General features: G+C 37.8%; 1 protein-coding gene across 3 annotated transcripts in view; it reads right to left on the bottom strand.

Moving 5' to 3' along the window:
- Positions 1-17,906, bottom strand: part of SPTSSB (serine palmitoyltransferase small subunit B) — a 30,470-nt gene that overhangs the window by 10,042 nt on the left and 2,522 nt on the right. For all 3 annotated transcript variants that reach the window (XM_059886938.1, XM_059886936.1, NM_001110774.1), the window contains one exon: positions 7,659-7,752. The gene's annotated coding sequence lies outside the window, so the exon portion shown is untranslated. The remainder of the gene's footprint in view (positions 1-7,658; positions 7,753-17,906) is intronic.

Raw genomic sequence — 17,906 nt, 5'->3', positions numbered from 1 at the left:
ACCCGACCAGGGATCCAACCTGGGACATGGCAGTGAAAGCCCAGAATCCTAACCACTGGGTCACCGGAGAACTCCCTACCACATCAATTTCTTAACCCACCAATTGCAACCTGCAGTTGGAAAAACTCTCCTTTAAGGTTTAACTCAAGATGTCTCTGCATTGTCCAGTTTGGCAAACACTAGCCACATGTGGCAATTTAAAATTTTAGTGCTCAGTAGCCGCATGTGGCTCATGGCTAGCATACTGGACCGCACAGATACAGAATATTTCCATCACTGCTAAGAATTTTCTTGGGCAGTGCTGTGGACTCTTCATCTCTTGTTTGGACTAATGTAATAGCCCATCTACCACTTGTCTCCTTTTCACCTTACACTCTTCCATGCGGTTGCTGGAATTAACTTTCTAAAATAACAGATTTATTTTTCTGCTTGAAACCCTTCCATAGCTCTCCATTTTCTATGAAATGAAGCATTCATCTAAGACCTCCACCTCTCTGAACTTTCCTGCTAAATGCAATTCACTCTTAAGCTTCTGTGTTCACCTGCTTTTCTTTTCTAGAAATATTTTTTCTTTTAGAGAAAATCTTATTTGTTTTCAAGATGTAGTTCCTATATTCTCTCTTCTACGAAACATTCTCAGGAGACTACCTTTCCCAAGGAATGTATATTGCTTTCTTCTATGGGTTACCATTGTAGCAATTATACTGTATTATAATTAGCCACATATTCAATACAATGTTTCCCCATTAGACTATGGGGTCTTTGAATACTGAGGATATGCCACAGTCATCTCTCTATCCCCAATGTCTGGAATGTGGGATACTTATATACCAGCTCATGAGCTGGTTGGCTGACTGACTGACTTACTGAATTGTAAGGTTGTGAAGCACAGGGACCACACTTGTATTTATTTAATATTTCCATAGCACAATGTGGGCCCATAAAAGGAACTTATGAATTCTCATTATCTGCTTTCAGGCAATGAGTTTTAGACATATTGTTTTCTAAGTACTGTCAAATTCAGTGTAATCTGTTTTTTGTAAGATGGAAGGGAGTTGGTACTAATTTTTTTATTATGACAAATGCTTTTTAATTTTCTAGTACTGTTCAAAGCTCATGGACTCTGTGGGGGAAATAAAAACACTTCTAAAGTTGCCTTAAATCCCATTAAAATGACTTTTTACAAGGGAGTATTCTAGGTGAGTAACAATTTAAGATCGGTAGGTAGAAAAGTGGTTCTAATGGGAATAATTCCAGGATGAAAACACCTGAAGACCTGAAGTGTATTACAGCTTTTTTTCTATTCATCTATTTTTCTCTTTATTTCTCTTAATTCATTCATTACTTTGTGTCTTTGAGAAAGTTCCAAAGTCTTTCTGTGTCACAGCCTCTCTATGTGAAATGGAGATAATTGGTAATTTTCTGTCTGTCTCAGTGATGTAGTAAGGAATATAGGCATAGTTTGTGAGTTCTTTAGGAATATTTGTAAGAGTCATAGTAATAGATGTTTGTTGTTGTTCCTTGTGGATTGGTACAACTTTAAACTATTTGCAAGATTTTATTAAATTATAATTTAGCATCAAAGATTCTTCATAGAATAGCCTATAATGGTCACCTCAACAATGGAGTGCTTGGGGAAAAAACCTCATTCCTATTTATGTTTGCTAGATGAATTGCCTAGTACGTTAAGAACTTATAATAAAACAACACACATATATAGCCATCGCTGCAAACCATTACTTGAAAGGTGTTATAATCGTCACACAATTTTTAAATGTGTTTTGGGCAGGGCCACCACAAACCATTGTGTGGACTGTGTGTTGCATAAGCTTGTGTCATTGTTCATATCTTAGGGACCTAACCACAAACTGCTTCTTTACATGAACACAATGTGATTGACAGAGGTACAAATTTGTATTATTAAAGGTAAAAGCTCACATTGTGTCTGTGTAAGAATCAGACATAATCGTTTATTGATTTCCTCTAAGTTTGGCTCTAAGTTTTCTGTGGGTGACTCCAGTTTTTCTGTATCCCACAGAAGGTTCTATTTTTGCTTAACATTTTCTGGAGAATTTCCTTTTCATCTTAAAATACTCTCCAGTCACCCTTTGGCAAGTCAGATACCAAGGTGAATATTGGATATCAGACCAGAAGTGATGGATTTGAAGTCCAGGTCTTCAGAGGGAGCTTTAAAAAACAAAAACAAAAAAACCTTAAAAGTTTGTGAGAAGCAAATCAAATAACTATAGGGCAATTAAGGAACTGTCTTTATACTTTCATGAATTAGATGGACAATTTATAGACTCCTCGAAGAGGAAGAAATAAACAATTGTAAGTTGAAGCATGTTTCTGCTTTTAGGCAGCTAAGTTACTCAGTTTTATAGTCTTATACTTAGAAGTGAGTTACTGAAATAGTATACTAAGAGGAAAATGTCTCGACAACAATTTAGCCCAGTTGTTGGTGGTGTGGTGTTAGTTTGAGTAATACACAACAGTAGAGTATTTTTGTGGAGCCAAACTTTTGGCTTCCAATTTCCATTAAGACCAACAAAAGCAAAACAATAGAAAACACGTATTTCTAGTCCAACTATCAATTGAGGCCACTGGGCAACACAGTGTGTGTTGAAATACTAATTTCAAAGCAGTCCTTGCTGTTCACATTTTATCACAGACTCTAGAGAAATTTATGAATGAAGGACTTCTCTCTGGGAAAGGAAATTTGGAATTTCATTTTAAGAGAAAATTTCATAATCATTTAGGAAATACAAAATTCAGATTAGATCAATTTCAATGTCATGTGGCTATTAAAAAGGTGATGCACATAATAAAACCAAGAAAAAAAAGCAGTACATATATTAATGCTGAATAGATGCTATGAATAGGAAGAGAAACTTGTAATAGGGGATGATATAGTTATTCCTGGGATCCTGTCATCGACTCATACAGGAACAGGGCAGGGGGTATTCCCTGATGGTCCAGTGGTTAGGATGCTGTGATTTCACCATGTCTGGATTGTTATTGGTCAGGAAACTAAGATTCTGCAAGCCATGTGAGGACAAAAAAAAAAAAAAAGCCTCTTAAAAAAAAAACAGCAAAAAAAGAAACAGGGCAAGTATCCTTCTTTATTTCTGCTAACTTGGGAATGGAGAGTAGGACTTCTGGACCAACTTTTTAACTCTAATGTCACTTCTTAGGATGAACCTCTTTATTGTTTTATTAAAAAAAAGAAAGAAAAATACAGCTTCTGGGTTGTATTTTCCTTCTGCAGATATTGTTCCCAAAGGTTACCAATTTGTTTTTTGTTTTTAGAAGTAAAATGTGAATACAGCTACAACACTAACAGTTGACTTAAAGACACGAACAGTCATTTTTAAATGTCATTAAATGTACACACATGTTAAAGCACATTATCCACAATAGCAAAAAAGCAATCCAAATGTCTATTGGCAGATGAATGGATAAACAAAAAGTATTAATAGCATATACCTACAATGGAATATTATTTATCTTTAGAAAGTAAAGAAATTCTGACACATGCTGTAACAAGGATGAACCTCGAGGATATTATGCCAAGTGACATAAACTAGTCACAAAAAGACAAATGCTGTATGATTTCACTTATCTGAGATATCTGGAGTGGTCAAACTCAAGCAAACAAAGTAGGATAGTGATTACCAGGGGCTGGAGAAAGGGAGAAATTGGGACTTGTTTATTGGGTATGAAATTTCAGTTTTGCAAGATATGTTAAAAATACTCAGAACAATATCTTTTAAAAGCCATTGAGAGTCTCAATTTGTATTGGGGCTCTACTAGTCTAGCAAAATTGCTTGGATGGACCATCTGTAATTGAATAAATGAAGAAGCCTAATATATCTTCAAATAATCATTTTAAAGTCCCAATTGGGGTTTTCCTCTCCTTGGCTTTCAGGGTATAAGAGGAAAATTGGAAACTGCTGAAATGCAAAGAATCTTCTGAGAGGAGGGTTGATCTATTTAGGTTGATTCTTGGCATCTGTGAAATTTTCATGGTTTAATTTCCTACAGTACTTGTGGGAATTATAAATTCTGTCATATGCTTACCTGTTTTTGACAAGACTGTGAAATAAGGGGCTCATAAGACTCCCAAAACCAGAATATTTAAAAGTAAGCGGAAAAGTGGCTAAATCATTTGACTAAAGCTATTACCTTTCTACTGTCATTACAGACCCCTTTACTGGCAACTATGTGCCATGCACATCATAACAATTCTGACTTTCTCTTTTCATCCCCAGGTCTTCACCATCAAACCTATACTTTGGTAAAGGAAATACCCGCTTACTGTTTGTTTCTAAGGACTCAGTTTCCTTAGGAGCTAGAAACCTGAAGCACAAAAAATCAAGCCTTTATCTCATCCCTGCCTATTGCCATTATATTCGATTTGTCTTCAGAAATAGAAGACTTTTTTTTTCCCAAGGAAGATCTGAAGGCAAGGAAGGTTGAGTTACTACAATACTGATTTGTCAAAAGCATACTTGCGAAGCATTTGTTCCCAGTGTTCTGCCAAAGGAAATCTGGTTGCATAAGCAGTTGGTCAACCAAGACTCTTCCAATAGTATTTTCTAGTACTAATTCTCTGGGTTTTTTTTTTTTTTGGTCCTTTGGGGGCAATTTTTTGGATGACATTGAATAGATTTACTCATAAAACTTTCAATTGCTTTTATTTTTCTGTTCTTCCTCCTTCTCCTCTTTCTTTTCCTCATTCTTCTGGCTTATTCTTTACATCTTATTGCATTATCTGGAAAGCTTTTGGTGATGAGTTCAATTTTTTGGTAACTAGTAACATTGAACTTGCATAGGTGTGATTTTTTTGTGAGAATAGTAAGATCCTCTTACTGGTTTTTCGCTTTTTTTTCAATACCCTTTTACTGCCCTCACCTAACTTGCTTCTGTACCTCAGTTATCACTGCTTTTAAGAAAACGAATGGAGAGCTAGGCTGACTCCAAGGCTCATGGAGATAGATACAGCATTGTTGAGATGTTCTCTCTGCTAACCCCCAGCTCAGGGGAGATTTCCCTACTGGGTTGGTTAACAATGTAGGTCAGTTTCTAGGGTGGGATAGGGAGAGTTGAGAATGGAGGGGCAGGAGTAATAGAGTTATGTCAAGACATCATTGCTTTTAGGCAATTAAATTAATTAGATTTTGTAATCTGATACTTAGAAGTGAGTAACTTAAGTTAGATACTAAAAGAAAAAAGCACCAGTGACAATTTAGCCTAGTGGATTCCTCATTCTTCCGGGCAGAATGGTATGGACATATTATGCTGGCTTCATTCTCCTTCACCTGCTCCCAGGTGCGTGGGTACCTGCATGCTTCTAGTGAAAAGCAGAAAAGGGCTGAGCTCCAAGATTATTCTTCTAAATAAGTAACAGTTGTTTGTTTCCTAAGAACATTGTTGATTCTCAAGGAGAAGGCTAATGGCAACTGGGCATATTAAGAAAAATATTTCAACCAATAGATTTGTTACCAATTTAACTATAGGCTCAAACTGGATGAGATGAAACATTCTTTGCCCTCTTTGAGAAAACATGGGCTTGTTTGTCAAGAATACCAGAGGAAATCTGCCAAGACAGAAAAATATTTGCGTTAAGACATTGTAGTAGGTTGAATGGTGACCCTGCAAAAGATACATCCACATCCGAAAACCTGTGAATATAACTTTATTTGGGAAAAGTGTCTTTGTGGAAGTAATTCAGTTACAGATCTCTGCAAAAGCTCATCTTAGATTACCCAGGCCAGCCTTAAATCCAATGACAAATGTCCTCAGAAGACAGGCATGGAAGCGAGGGCTAGCGAAGACAGGCAGAGATTGGAATTGTGTAGCCATAAGCCAATAAGCCATCAGAAGCTGAAAGAAGAAAAGTAGAATGTCCCCTAGAGTCTTTAGAGGGGTTGCAGCCCTGCTGATATATTGATTTCAGACTTCTAGCCTCCAGAACTATCAGAGGATAATTTTCTTGCTTTCAGTCACTGACACTGTGGTCCAGTGTTACAGCAGCCCTAGGAAATGAATTCAGATCTCTTCCTTAAAGGTACTAGAATCGTATCATGTGGAATTCTCTTTAGGGAACAGAAACAGCATTTATTAAGTAGCACTGTGGCAGGCACTGGCTAAATGTTTAACTTAAATGATTCCTATTTTATGATGAAGAAATTGAGGCCCAAAGTCTCACAGTGACCACGTGAGGAGCTGGGTGAGAATCCAGGTGAGAATACTGCCAAGAGGCAGGGTGGTGAGTGTTTATGAGGCCTATCTCTGGATCCTGTCTGGGTTTGGCCCTGGCTAAGTTGCTCAATCCTTCAGACTCAATTTCCTCTACTAGAAAAAAAGGACTGATAGTAGAACTTCATTCATACAATTTCTGGGACTATTAAAAGGTGTAAAGTATTTAGAATAAAACATAGAAAGAAGGCCTAAGTGAATGTTAACTGTTACGATTATTATATGCTACACTAATATATTATTGCTGAGGCTATGAATACCAGGCAAAGAATAAATGAGAATGAGATCATTTCAAGGCAAAATGTGTGAACTTTGGAGAAGGAAATGGCAATCTATTTCAGTATTCTTGCCTGGGAAATCCCATGGACAGAGGAGCCTGGTGAGCTACAGACCATGGGGTCACAAGAGTCAAACATGACTTAGAAACTAAACCACTACAACACAGATTTAATAAAAGTGGGTATGTGGCCAGTGGTAGTCAAGGCTTTTTCCACTCCATTTCCTTTTCTTTCTTTCTTAAAAATAAAATAAGTTGAAAGAAAATGAATGTCCCATATGAACATTGACTAGCCTTACTTTCATTAACATTTTTTATGAAAATGTTTTTATTTTATCAAATTTCTCTCTTAATTTGGTTAACTGAGAACTTATTGAAACATTTACTCCTTTCTTGTATCAGAAGTCTTCCAGGATAAGACAGTGCTCCATTTAAATAAAAAATGAAGGATGCAGAAACAGAGCAGCTTTAACCAGCAGACCCATAAATAAGATAGTAGTTGGTGCTCTGTAATCCTTACCTTGGCATTTGTACTAGAATTGGCCAGCGGTTCTTAACCAGGAGGCCAATAACTTGCTGTGTGTGCGAGGGGGGAGGATGTGGAATCTATGAACCCCTTGAAATGTTTTCAAATTTTGCATAGACATTTTTTGATATCCATTTCAAAGTGCTAGTCTCTCAGTCATGTCTGAATCTTTGCGACCCCATGGACAGTAGCCCGCCAGGCTCCTCAGTCCATGGAATTCTCCAGGCAAGAATGCTGGAGTTGGTAGCCACTCTGTTCTCTAGGGGATCTTCCTAACCTAAGGAATCATACCTGTGTCTCCTGCATTGCAGGCAGATTCTTTACCACCTGAGACATCAGAGAAGCCCACTTCAAAGGAGCTTGTAATGTCTGTAAGTTAAGAACCACTGTTTCAAAGCCTCATTATTAAAGCTAATTGCACATTTCAGTCCTATATATCTTAAGTGCCTTTGTAAAATCAAACATATCGTAAATGTTTCATGGTTGCTTAAGTGAGAACCAGAAACTTTATCTCATTAAAGATGTCATCTTCTAAGGAAAAGGGGCAGATTTCTAAAAACAATACTCCATGATATAACAGAAGAATTTACCTACCTAGGAGAGTCCAGGTCTGGGGTCTTGTCCTTGTTTCCCCTGGGGAATGATTCTGTGTGTATTACTTCTCCTCTCTGGGTTGCAGTTTCTTCATCTGTGAAATTAAGATTTGAATTAAATAAACTCAAAGATGACTTCAAACTTTAAAACAATTCTATTCTATATAAAAGGTCTTTAAACCTTAGAGAGATGATCTCCCACAGAATTCTAGAATGTATTATATTAATAAAAACAAGGTATCAGAAACCAGCCTTATTTTAAAATTTAGTTTTAGAGAAGGTTACAGTTTGAGGACATGCCATTGACTAGTGACTTCCCAATGTACTCTGAGGATTATAAGGTGCCACATTACTATCTATGATGGGGTTGAAGGGAGGCCCCAGGTGGGACAAGAGAGAGAATCTAAGAGCCCCCATCTCACTTATATCAGAATAGACTGCTTTTAATCTGCTTTAAACACTAGGTTTCTGGGTTTTATATATTTTCTATAAACAAAAACACTAGATTTTATTTATAGAAAAAATATTTCATGATTTTAATTAGTCTCTGTTGATATCTATATGAGGGGAAAAGGAAAAATATTAGTTAATCATTGTATTTAAACATTCTTCTTTGACAAAGCACTTGAAGCAGAGACAGAAGCTCTAAGGCTTGTTTCCTGTTTTGTCATTTATTAGCTGTATCACATCAGGCAAGTCAGATAGTCTTTCTGAAGCTCTGGCCTTGTATATAGAATGGTGGTGCTAGTGGTAAAGAATCTGCCTGCCAGTGCAGGAGACAGAAGAGACACGCGTTCAATCCCTGGATTGGGAAATCCCCTGGAGGAGGACCTGGCAACACACTCCAGTGTTCTTGACTGGAAAATTCCATGGACAGAGGAGCCTGGTGGGTTACAGTCCATGGGGCTACAGAGTCATACATGACTGAGCACAAGCACAATAGAATGATGATAATATTTTTTTCACAGGTGAATTATAAGAATTAAATGAAATGATATTTGTGAAATTGTTTTGTAATTGGTGAAGCATTTTATAAAGTAGGTGAGTTTTTTACTCACTTATGGTGAGTAGGACTTTAGTGATGAGTTCTAGGGCTCTGCATCTTGTCCTGACCATTGTAGCATTTTTGTCCATCTGAATTATGTCAGAGAGAGTATCACTTCAGTTCCATCGCTCATTTGTGTCTGACTCTTTGCGACCCCATGGACTGCAGCACACCAGGCCTCCCTGTCCATCACCAACTCCCCGGGTTTACTCAAACTCATGTCCATTGAGTCGGTGATACCATCCAACCACCTCACCCTCTGTCATCCCCTTCTCCTCCCACCTGCAATCTTTCCCAGAATCAGGGTCTTTTCAAATGAGTCAGTTCTTCACATCAGGTGGCCAAAGGATTGGAGTTTCAGCTTCAACATCAGTCCTTCCAATGAATATTCAGGACTGATCTCCTTTAGGATGGACTGGTTGTATCTCCTTGCTGTCCAAGGGACTCTCAAGAGTCTTCTCCAACACCACAGTTAAAAAGCATCAATTCTTTGGCACTCAGCTTTCTTTTTAGTCCAACTCTCACCTCCATACATGACTACTGGAAAAACCATAGCCTTGACCAGACAGACCTTTGCTGGCAAAGTAATGTCTCTGCTTTTTAATATGCTGTCTAGGTTGGTCATAGCTTTTCTTCCAAGGAGTAAGCGTCTTTTAATTTCATGGCTGCAATCACCATCTGCAGTGATTTTGGAGCCCAGAAAAATAAAGTCTGCCACTGTTTCTCCATCTATTTGCCATGAAGTGATGGGACCGGATGTCATGACCTTAGTTTTCTGAATGTTGAGCTTTAAGCCAACTTTTTCACTCTCCTCTTTCACTTTCATCAAGAGGCTCTTTAGTTCTTTGCTTTCTGCCATAAGGGTGGTGTCATCTGCATCTCTGCAGAAGTTATTGATATTTCTCCATGTAATCTTGATTCCAGCTTGTGCTTCATCCAGCCCAGAGAAAGTATAGGTGGTCAAATTTGCAGATGAACCAGAGTTATGGGATGGAGTTATAAAAGACTTAGTTGATTACAGAATCCCAAGAATGACCAAGGGTAAAACTCTGAGAAAAATACAAAGTCTTGTTCTTCAGTTAAAAAAGTTAATTGTCCAAGGATAAGATAGGGGAAAATGTGGCCAACAATCAAGTCAAATAAAAAAGGATAAGGAATTTTATTTGACTTCAAGTTCATTATGAACCAATAGTGTCATGAAATGGTTTACAAAGAAGTGATCCAATTGTCTTAGTCTGTTTGGTTTATTATAACAAAATACCATAGACTGTTATAAATAACAGAAATTCATTTCTCATGGTTCTGGAGACTAGGAAGTCTAAGATCAAGGCACCAGTGTGGTTGTGTTCTGGCCAAGTCCTCTTTCTATTCCTAGTTACTACCTTCTGGCTGGTCAAAGGGACAAGGGATCACTCCAGAGCCTGAAGAACACTAATGTCATCATGAAGATCCCATTCTCACAACTAAAGCACCTCTCAAAGGACCCACCTCCTAATACCATCTCCTATGGGGGTCAGGATTTGACATATGAATTTTGAGGGGGAAACATTTGGACCATAGCACCAATATTCTTTATATTTATAGAAGTGTTGTGCCACAGATAAGAAAAGGGGGCCACAGCTCTTGGCTTTGGTTAGCATCCTTCTTCCATCTGATGAAAACAGTCACTCCAGGAAGCTGACCATGTCCTCAGGAAGCCAGATGGAGAAAATCTGGAAGGCTTCCAATAGGAAAGGTTGCAAGAAGATTTGGGGGGAAGGAATGTATCATGGAAGTCTTAAAATATCTAAGAGATTTTAAATGGTGTTATAAGCTATGATGGAGGGAAAGGTTTGGAATTGTTTTATTGTTTTCAGAGGTTAATCTCAGGAAAAACTAGGGAATTCCCTGGTGGTTCAGTGGTTGGGACTCAGCCCTTTCACTGTGGCGGCCTGGGTTCAATCCCTGATTGGGGAACTAAGATACCATAAGCTGTGTGACATGGCCACAGACAAAAACAAAAAACTCAAGAAAAACTTTAAACAGTAAGAGTAATCTAAAGGGGAAAGGGTTAGCTGACTGAAGTAATGAGAATTCCATTAGGGAACTGTTCACAGATCTGGATAATACCTTCTGGGGGTTGCTAACAATCAGGAGGAAGGGTTGAAGAAGATATTATTAAGCTTTCATCAAATCTAAGGTGCTATTTCCATAATAGAATTCAATATCCCATTGGAGAATGATTTGCTTCATTAATTTTTTTCCATAATAAGAGAATATGGATTTTGAAATTGGCAAACTGGAGTTTGCTGTCATGTGATATTCAGGATATTGATTAACCTCTATAAACATCAGTTAAGTGTTGGTAACACAGAGATGATTAGTTATTTCTGTGTTGTTGTAAAGATTATATAACATTGGTAAAGGATACTTAATGGAGCCTGGTTTTAATAATGGCTCAAAGATGGTAACTTTTATCAGAATATTATTTGTTCCTCTTATTTTCTACATGCATTTTATAGTTTCTCCTAAGAGAGTCCTTGTAGGTGACTCTTTTGAACTCATAAAGCACAAGTGATGTAACTGGGTAAAATGGTGACTCTCATGAGTCTGGGAGAAAGAATTCACCCTGTAGGTCATGGGGAGGGGTACCATATCATCTATTTTACATTTGCATCAGGGTTTCCTAAATGGAGGAAACCTGTAGAACCACTCTTTCTGTCCTGAATTATAACATGATTTTCCTGCCCATCAAGATCAGAACTAGGCCAACCTGATTGATTTTTCCTTTGTTTAAAGTTTTGCAATAAGATATCCTATTAAAAATTTAATGACCAAGCTCTCCCTTGTGGAGTAAAATATCTGCAGCCTAAAAAGAGTTGGTAATTGAAGTATCAGGGTTTGTTACAAATTCTTACTCTAATTTTTTTCTATCCATAAAATGACTCTAAGCTAACTTTAATTAAAAACTACTCTTCAATGGATGAGTTAATAAAGGAGAATCAGTTTGCTTTTAGGAAAAGATAAAAAAAAAAGAGAGAGAGAGATTCCCCTATGATTGGGGAAGAGGCAAAAAGAATTCTCTTAACAGCAGTAGAGGGAAATGTTAAAATTACTAGGTTTCCACAGATAGTTACAAGTTGGCATTTCACCTTATTTAGAAGGTAATAAACACAGTATTTGAAGAAGTACTAGGATTATCCTGATTACAGATCTCACACAAAAAGGATTATTAAACTTCCAAAAGAAACAAAAAAGATTATATAACACTCTTAGGTTTAGATAAGGCTTGACTTCAAATAAAATTTTTTCCCACTTTTCTTTCTTCTTCTGCATCAGTAAATTATCGGGCATGACATCTTATGAGGCACAAGTATGTTCTAGAACAGAGATGAACTGGCATGTTGGCTGGTGGATGTGAGAGAAGCAGAGGTATTATTGCCCCAGAAAAATTGCTTTGGACATGCCATCTTGAGCACTTTTCCTTTTTTAATTTTCTTATTCAATTTCTACTTATATTCATTTCCAAATTCTCCTTTTAATCTTTTCAGAGATCTTGAGCCCAAAGTGATAACTTTAGCCCTAATGGACATCCTTTGATTTTATAATGGAGCCAAAAGGGCAGGGATGTGATATTTGGATAGCAAATGGTCACCAAGGAAACCACCATTCTGTACTGATAATGATAGTGGATATTTACTGAGCAACTTATGTGTCAGAATTTTATATGTATTACCTTAGTCCACTTAAACAACACTACACCAGAGGCACTATTTCTATATCCATTTTACAAATGAGGAAACTGAGGCATTGAGAAACTTAAATAGTGACCCAAAGTCTCACAGTTAATGTTGAGAACACACTCTTAACTACTGTTCTTCCAGACTGCCTCTCTTGGCAGAGACGTCTGGTTACAACCTGGCAAATCATCCATCCATCCGTCCATCTAGTCAAATATTCAATAAGCATGTACTAGGGGTATATAAGGAGAAGGCAATGGCACCCCACTCCAGTACTCTTACCTGGAAAATCCATGGATGGAGGAGCCTGGTAGGCTGCAGTCCATGGGGTCACTAAGAGTCGGACATGACTGAGCGACTTCACTTTCACGTTTTACTTTCATGCATTGGAGAAGGCAATGGCAACCCACTCCAGTGTTCTTGCCTGAAGAATTCCAGGGCCGGCAGAGCCTGGTGGGCTGCCATCTATGGGGTCGCACAGAGTCGGACACGACTAAAGCGACTTAGCAGCAGCAGCAGTAGCAGCAGGGATATATAAACTGTGAATAACACTGACGTACTATCTTCAGATCACTTTTTAGCGAGGAGGAGAGGCAGTTACACAGGCATCCCATACACTGTGATAGGTGCTATGACAGGGAAGTGGAGGGTCCTCTGGGGCATGGAAAGAGGCTCTAATCTAAACTAGAAGCGACTGTCAGGACAAGCAGGTCAAAAAGTTCTTGTCCTCATCATTGTGTGCTCTGACTACTCTGTGACAAAGGGCATATGAGGTAACCCGAAAGAAAGGTCTTTGAAGCAAGGCCTGTGTTGTTCCCCCAGTACTTGACATATGGTGGCTGCTCAATTAAAATATATTTACTAAATAAATGAGAATTTGAATGCTCCATAACGACTCTATTACAACGGGAGGTTTTTATTTCTAACCTGACTCTTAAACACTTCTGGTCGAAGCCTAAAATAAATGTTCCCTTTTGACTTAAAAAATAATCAAGTCCCTGATCCCTTTTAAGCCATTTTCTTAAAGTCCTATTTCAGGCGAGCTGCCACACCCATTATATTTTACTAGAACAATGTGTTCTCAGGTATCTTTTAAGTATCAGATATCAGATATCTCAGGTATCTTTAATCCTGAGGAGAGACTGTGGGTTGGCCTGGGAAAGCAGGTTGCTTTTTCCCTTTTCTCCGGTTGATCGGTGGGGTTCCTATGTTCTGCAGTTCTGAAAGATCTATTCTCCTTTCACCTTTCCAGAGAGGCCTGGACATTTTTTTCCACTCAAACTCTCCCGTACTCTCTTCACTCTTTCAAAAGGTGTTAACTTTGGGAAAGTGGTTCTCAATCATTGACCACACAATCCTCTTGCAGACTACAAGAATCCAGGGCACAGCAAGAGAGAAAAGCCAGAAGAAACTGAAATACCAGGCTAATGATTTTCCTTAACAATAATTTTTGTTGTCATAAGGCGGTGTTTTATTTGGGTTGTAGTTCTTTAAAAAAGGCAAGAAGTTCTGTCTTCCTTGTTCTTGCTTGGAATGTTAGGGCTAATGTAATATTTTCTTTGGTGAAACAGCAGTAAATTCAAGGTAATAAAACAATGCTGACGGGAAGGGGAAATGAAGCTCCTGGGGGAAAAAATTAACTTGGAGCAGGTAATCCTCATGGCCCATCCCATACATGATCTTTATATTATCGAATTACATAACTGTACTTCCTAGCCTGATGCCACAGTTTAAAATTGTAACTTGTTCCCTTCCCTGTTTAATTTTTTTCCAGAGCCCTTATCTCCTACTCATGCACTGTATAATTCACTTAAAAATTACATATTTATATGACAGCCCCTCTGGAATGTTAAGTTCCTTAAGGGTAGGAATTTTGTCTGTTTTATTACTCATCCAGGGCCTAGAATTGTCCTGGTACAGAGTAGATGCACCATAAATATGTTGAATAAAAGAAGCATTAATCCTGATCAAAGCAATATTAATAAATAATAACTACAATCAGATTTTTCCTACATGGATTTAATTTATAGACAATTGGTTGGACATTTAAACTATTTTATAGAAATCTGACAAAACATGACAATACAATCTCTATAAAACCCTCAATGGTCAAAAATTGCATGGAACCCATTTTCATCAGCATGGTACGCTCTTCTAAACATATATATGGAAGGATAAGCTTGACCTGGTGAGAATGGAAAATCCTGAGGTTTCCTGATGCAGGTGGATTTGCTTGAATCCCTAAAGCTAAGGGTATGCTTTGGCTCAGTGTGCTCATACCTGTTCCTGGCAACAAGTTCAGGTGTTAGTGACTACCCCTCTGAAACTCAGACTGACTAATTTTATCTTCCCATTTTTTAACAAAACATTATCTCCAATTCCATGGTTTTTAGTAGAGGAACAGGTAGTTTATAGAAACTCAAAATATAGAAGTTGAGTAGAGGAGAATATTAATTATTTGGAATCTTCTATATTTGAGATTGTTAAAACCACTAGAGATGCTTCCCAGCAGTGACATGTCAGTGTGCTCTGAGTACTATCGTGGCTGCTCCAGCTCTTCCTTTCTTCTTAAGACTTCTACTTCTGAGCCATTCTAGTGTAAGTGAAACTGGGGTTGTCTAAGTGTCAGACAAGTACACTTTTGGCTGAGATTCAGGTCCCCTCCTTCTCTAACCTACTGTGGCTTCTCTCAACAACTGGCCTGAAGAACTGATAAAGGACTAGACTTATCTAGAAACGGGAGGAATGACTGGCCTCACTGAACTTGTATTAATCTAATGAGTGCATGAGTTAAAAAAGTTAGGGTATTGCAAACCAGTTCTCTATAGGACTGCATTAAAGACATTTGACATTTCAAAACAGAGAAAAGCTTGGGCAGGTGTGTTGCTGCTGCTGCTGCTAAGTCACTTCAGTCGTGTCCGACTCTGTGTGACCCCATAGACGGCAGCCCACCAGGCTCCCCCGTCCCTGGGATTCTCCAGGCAAGAACACTGGAGTGAGTTGCCATTTGCTTCTCCAAGGCTGAAAATCACATTTGTATTACGTGTATCACTCAATTATTTCATCTATTTCAATGTGGCCCTTAGGAAAGAGCTTCATGTAAACTATTGGTCTAGTGGTACATGAAGATTCATGAACTCCAAATTCTGAACCTATATATTCTTTTAATATCTTGTATAATTTATTAAAAACAGCTCAGTAAAGAGAGATAATTCAAACACCATACAATTCACCCAAAGCACACAATTCAGTGATGTTTAGTATACTAATAGTTATGCAACCATTACTAATCGGTTTTAGACCATTTTTGTTAGCCCATAAAGACACCTTGTACCCTTTAGCAGTAACTCCCCATTCCTGCTCAACTTCACCCCTGCCCCCCCACTTCATTCATACTTAACCACACACACACAAAATCTTCTTTCTGTCTATAGGTTTGCCTGTTGTGGACATATTATATAGATGGAATTATACAATATATGGTCTTTCACTTAGTATAGTCTTAGATGTTCATCCATGTTGTGGCACATATTTTTTCCTTTTCATTGCTGAATAATATTCCATTATTCCATTCCATATCACATTTTATCTATCCATTCACCAGTCAATGGATACTTGAGTTGAGGTCTCTTTTTGCATATTATAAGTAATGCTGCAGTGAACATCAGTGCACAAGTTCTTACATGGACCTAGATTTTCAATTCTCTTGGATAATACTTAGGAGTGAAATTATATGAGTTAAATGGCTGGGCTATAATGGTAAATTTCAGTTTTTTGAGGAATTCACAACCTATCTTCCACAGCAACTCACTCATTTTACATTCCCACCAGCAATAAAAAACCAGCAATGCTGGTTCTAATTTCTCCACTCTCTCTCCAACAACTGTTACTATCTTTCTTTTTGATTAGAGTCTTTTTGGTTGGTATAAAGTGGTATCATGTGTTTTTGATATTTATTTCCCTAATGGCTAATGATGGTAAGCACCTCTTCATGTGTAGATTGGCTGTTTACCCATCTTCTTTAGAGAAATACCTGAAGTCCCTTGCCCATTATAAAATGGGTTAGTTCTTTTTTAGTTGTTGAGTTTTTTCTCTCTTGCCTTAAGAATAGGGGATGGCTGGAAGAAGAGAGCCTCAGACCGTTCACTTGCTCTTGACTAAAATAGAGCTTCTGCAACCCTGGTGGTGGATGAGATGCTGGTGGCCTATTTTCTTGGGACATAACATAGCCCTCAACTGTGATCTAGGTTGAAAGTGAGCCCAGTGTTCTTGGCTGCACTCCCCCTCAGAGTGGAGCACCATCATGTCCAGGTGGAGTTGGTGAAGGAAGTGGGTTGTAGCTCAGAATCCAAGCTCTTGCTGTTCTTACTGAAACTTAATAGATTGTCTTTAACAAAGTTTTCTTCATTTGTTTTATTTCCTCAGGACAATTTCTAGAGACCAAATAGTTGTTTATGTACAATTTTCAACAGTAATTTTAAAGTTATTGTTGTTTTGCTTGAGAGGGTAGGTTCACAGAGTTCCTCATACCACCATATTGGAAGTTGAGTCCCATTTGGATAATTTTTAATGAAGATTTTCCATCTTGTATACTTGGTAGTAAAATAGTTTATGCTGACATAAAAGCCCAGTAGATATAGAATTACAAAGGACAGTTTTTACATATTTGCAAATTTACAAACAGAGGTCTAAGAAAGCTAATTGAAGTTGAGGATTGGTTGACTTTCAACTTCATATCCACTACATTTCTAGAATGCCCATGAATTTGGTTGGCAAACCATTGCTAATTTGTTGTTATCAAATAGTTGTATAGAAATCTTTGGGTAATGAGAGTAATAGTACATTTCACACATTTGCTGTTGCTCTAGTAATCTATGTGTAAAACCATCAACAGCCATTGAAACAATCATCAAAATGATGCCTGTTTTATGGACTTATGGATTCCAGGGGTGGAAGAGAGGGATTGGATGAATCGAGAGATTGGGATTGACATATACACACTATTTCTTGCCTGGGAAATCCCATGGACAGAGGAGTTGCAGTATATGGGATAGCAAAGAATCAGACACAACTGAGCAACTAAACAACAACTTATAAAACAGATAACACAGGTAGCACAGGGAACTCTACTCAGTGCTCTGTGGTGACCTACATGGGAAGGAAATCCAAAAAAGAGGAGTTATAGCTGATTCACTTTGCTCTACAACAGAAACTAACACAACATTGTAAAGCACTATCCTCCAATAAAAACCAATTAAAAATAACAATAAAAGATGTCTTTTAAAAAGTATAGGAATAATTCAGAAGTGAAAATTAAGTTATTAAAACCTCATTGATTTTACACACTAATCTACAAAACTCACAAGCAAAAATAATCATGCATTTCTTAACATTTATATAATTCAAAAGAACTACCAGACCACAAAGTTATACAGGAAAACAATTGCCCCAACTTTCTTGGTGCATTTATTTGTAGTTTTAGGGC

This window comes from Bos taurus, chromosome 1, assembly GCF_002263795.3.
Source record: "Bos taurus isolate L1 Dominette 01449 registration number 42190680 breed Hereford chromosome 1, ARS-UCD2.0, whole genome shotgun sequence".
Classification (NCBI taxonomy): domain Eukaryota; kingdom Metazoa; phylum Chordata; class Mammalia; order Artiodactyla; family Bovidae; genus Bos; species Bos taurus.
The sequence above is the reverse complement of the archived record's forward strand: the minus strand, read 5'-3'. Positions and strand labels throughout refer to the sequence as shown.